This window comes from Pseudophryne corroboree, chromosome 8, assembly GCF_028390025.1.
Source record: "Pseudophryne corroboree isolate aPseCor3 chromosome 8, aPseCor3.hap2, whole genome shotgun sequence".
NCBI lineage: Eukaryota > Metazoa > Chordata > Amphibia > Anura > Myobatrachidae > Pseudophryne > Pseudophryne corroboree.
In genome coordinates, this window is record NC_086451.1 from 94,615,584 (window position 1) to 94,620,088 (window position 4,505).

General features: G+C 40.8%; 1 pseudogene; it reads right to left on the reverse strand.

Moving 5' to 3' along the window:
• Positions 1-556: 556 nt before the first annotated feature.
• Positions 557-675, reverse strand: LOC134952641 (5S ribosomal RNA; annotated as a pseudogene).
• Positions 676-4,505: the final 3,830 nt, after the last annotated feature.

Genomic DNA, 4,505 nt, shown 5'->3' on the forward strand with positions numbered 1-4,505 from the left:
GGCTGCTTTATTTAAAAATTAAATATGAAAAAAATATACAAGACACACAGGAATGCTCACATGCATGTAACTGGGACACACAGGTATGCTCACATGCGTGTAACTGAGAGCTGTGAAAAACAAAATAAGGCATCTGCCACAAAATATGTAAATAAAAATACAATAAAAAAATGGAAAAAAAGAAACCCATGAGATTTTCATAAAATAAGTCTCCAGACTCAGTGGATGGGAAAATATCCAATCTTGAGCCTGTAGTATACAAGTAGTAGAAGAAAAAGAAGTTACCTTGGTTGGGAGCACTCTATTTCATAAACTAAAGATTGTAATTTTTGTTGTGTTAAAACATAACTTTTATTATGCTGTACCTAATAAAAGAAAAACACTAAAACCAGCCTAAGTAATACAAAGGTTTTGTTAATACCGTTGAATTTTAGAACAAAAAAATTATTTTAACCGTGAAAATATTAAAGAGATAAGGTTTTTCATTTGCTTAAATGCATAATTTGTGTATCAGAAGCCATGCAAGTAATCTTCTTACTGTGACATAACCATATATAACCTACAACACCTGATATTCCCAGGTGGTCATCCAACCTTGTACTGATCAGGCCCAACACTGTATTGCTTCCAAGATCGAACGAGGTTGGGCATATACCGTGTGGTATGGTAGTAGGTTGAATGGAGTTTGCAAAAATCAAAATGCCACTTTTGCGAGGGCATATTGGCCCAGACGGGGAATGGATAATAGTATATCCCCTTGTAAATACTTCTCTAGATACAAATGTATAAGCTTTCTAAAGATGACCGTCATACACTATCAAGGGTAAGTGAAGGATTTGAATCATCTGGTCATTCTAACTGGTGCAGTAAATAAACATGGGAGTGAGAATAATCACAACCGAGGTATGAGGCACCAGTGTCTCGAGGTAATCCGCGTAGCCATTTCTGAAATAAGTATTGATTTAAGTGTTAGCTGAGACAGTAGTATCTACACCCTTCTGCTGTTCTCCCATCATGCCAAACATAAGGTATCGAATGGGGAATGAGAGAGGGTGAGCCACCGTCTTGCAGCCTGAAAGAAGTGAGGAGATACAGTGGGGCAAAAAAGTATTTGGACAGGCACCAATTGTGCAAATTGTCCCACTTAAAAAGATGAGAGAGGTGTGTAATTTCAACCATAGACTTCAACTGTGAGAGACAGAATCTGGAAATCACATTGTATGATTTTTAAACAATTTATTTGTATATTCTTGCAGAAAATAAATATTTGGACAATCAAAAAGTTTAACTCAATACTTTGTAATATAACCTTGGTTGGCAATTACAGAGGTCAAATGTTTCCTGTAGTTCTTGACCAGGTTTGCACACACTGTAGCAGGTATTTTAACCCACTCTTCCATGCAGATCTTTTCTAGATCTGTCATGTTTTGGGGCTGTTGCCGGGCAACACGGACTTTCAACTCCCTCCACAGATTTTCTATTGGGTTGAGGTCTCGACACTGGCTAGGCCACTCCAGGACCTTGAAATGCTTCTTACGGGGCCACTCCTTAGTTGCCCGGGTGGTGTATTTGGGGTCATTGTCATGCTGGAAGACCCAGCCACGTTCCATCTTCAATGCTTTTACTGAGGGCAGGAGGTTTTTATCCAAAATCTCACGATACATGGCCCCATTCATCCTCTCCTTAATACGGATCAGTTGTCCTGTCCCCTTTGCAGAAAAGCAGTCCCAAAGCATGATGTTTCCACCCCCATGCTTCACAGTGGGTATGGTGTTCTTAGGATGCCATTCATCATTCTTCTCCCTCCAAACATGGCAAAGTGGAGTTTATACCAAAAAGTAAAATGTTGCTCTCATCTGACCACATTACATTCTCCCAATCCTCCTCTGGATCATCCAGATGGTCACAGGCAAACTTTAGACGGGCCTGGACATGTGCTGGCTTAAGCAGGGGGACCTTTCGGGCACTGCAGGATTTCAATCCATGACGACATAGTGTGTTACTAATGGTAACTTTTGTGACTGTGGTCCCAGCTCTCTTGAGGTCATTGACCAGGTGCCCCCGTGTAGTTCTGGGCTGATTCCTCACCATTCTCAAGATCATTGATACCCCACAAGGTGAGATCTTGCATGGAGCGAGGGAGATTGTCAGTGATCTTGTATTTCTTCCATTATTTTATAATTGCGCCAACAGTTTATCTCTTCTCACTAAGATGCTTGCCTATTGTCGAGTAGCTCATCCCAGCTTTGTGCAGCTCTACAATTATGTCCCTGGTGTCATTAGACAGCTCTCTGGCTTTGGCCATGGTGGAGAGGTAGCAGTCTGACTGTTTGAGGGTGTGGACAGGTGTCTTTTACACAGATAACCAGTTCAAACAGGTGCCATTAATACAGGTAACAAGTGGAGGATAGAAGAGCTTCTTAAAGAAGAAGTAACAGGTCTGTGAGAGCCAGAAATCTTGCTGCTTGTTAAGTGTCCAAATATTTATTTTCCACAAGAATATACAAGTAAATTGTTTAAAAATCATACAATGTGATTTCCTAGTTTTTTTTTTCCAGATTCTGTCTCTCACAGTTGAAGTGTACCTATGATGGAAATTTCAGACCTCTCGCATCTTTTTAAGTAGTCAACTTGCACAATCGGTGGCTGTCCAAATACTTTTTTGCCCCACTGTATATCAAGAACTCCAAACGTTACAAGATTTTCCTTGATGTGGAAATTCACAACGCAAGGAGTTAAACCTCCTTACTGCTAAGAGTGTGATGATATCAAGAAAGGAAGGACAGGGAAACTAAGAAAACATACACAAAACTTACATTTTATAAACGTCACCTGTAAAGTAAAAGTGTGTAAGGGATATCACACACCTACGTTACTAGCCAGTATGCTTCCCGACCACAACGTGATTAGTATCAGTGGTACCATACCATGTAATGGTTCGTCCACCCCTACTCACCGTTCATAGCCGTCCGGCGTCCCAGGTAAAAAGTAATGTTGGTGGTACCGTACTATGTTAGTGACGTTATGGGAAGTCCTTCGTCACCTCCTTGCCGTCTATACTTGCCCAGCGTCTCTGGTGAGGATAGAGTGGCTAAGCGGGTCTGTGTCCTGCTGGCTTCGGCAGTCACGTGCGTGCACTCCCTGTGACCACGTTCACTCCTCCCAACGTACGTTTCACAGTTGCTTGTTCACGGGCTGCATGAATTACAGGTTGCCCCCGTCCTGATTATGACGAGAGGCCTGGCCAATCATAGCTCTCTGGGGCGGAGCGGCACTGATTATAAATATATTCTGTACATGCCTCTGAGATCCTGGACTTGTATAAATATACTGCAAACGTGCAGGTTAAACGATTATATATCTAGTCACCAATTAGTGACCTTAAAGGTTTCAGCTCTATATCAATTAAGAAACAAGAATGTATCCTGTGGGGCAGATGCCCCTTAATGCAATAGTAAGCTGCAAAACAGAGGGTGAAATGAGAATAGAGAGGAGAAGACAAAATGAGAGTTAGGAGAGTTAACCCTAGTAGGAGTTATGGGAATTAACCCTTATTGCTCTCAAATCTATAAACTTCCTAAGGGAACAGAAGGACAAAGAGTGTGGCCCTGATGTGAGTATCCATTCCTGTTTATTGAGGGACAAAATTTAATCGATGGCAGTGGTAAAGATGGGATGGAATTCCCTCTGCTGCCAAATATCCTATAGGAGTTAGTTCGACTACAGGCGCCCATCAATAAGGGTGGTAAGAAGAAAAAGTAGGAGAAGCAGATAGTAATCAGTATGAGGAAATGTGGGTTTAGGCAGAGTATTTGTCCAGTCCCATTTGTCATGGGAGAACAGTTAATTGTTTATTAGCATAAGTAAAAACAGGAAGGGGGTCCCCTCTGCAACCAGGCATCCTATAGGGGTTTATTAAACTAAGGGCACCCTTCAATGAGGGTGATGGATAGAAGAAAAAAGGAAAAGTAGATGATGATCAATTGGAGGAGCGTATCGGTTTCAACCATAGTGTTTAGCCTCTGGAGTGCCCCTCCTTATTATATTTCAAACATTATATTGGATTATTATAACTTATAATGTGTATACCAGAATAATTGGAATGTGTATAGAACCAATTGTTATGTTTTGGTGTTATTGTGTGAAAAAGACACACCTAAAAAACAGGGCTGGTGCTGAATGCTAAATCTTAATGTGTTACTACGTGGACCTTTGTGTCTGTGACTGTCACTCATGATTGTAGTGTATGGATCAAAATAGTCAATGACTATAGATGTGATGGTAGTTGGCGGTAGAGTTGCTATAATGTGAAGTGCTGAAATGAAGTGTTCCCTGGAGTAGGGGAATTTTCATGTTAAAATGTGTGTGCTAATCAGGTACCCCAATATGGAATAACAGTGCAAGTGAACTCAAAAAAACAAACAGTGAGTGAAAAAAAGGGGAGAGAACACAATAAAAACAAAGTGTGGGTGAGTATATTAGCTTGAAATATATAATAAACTTAG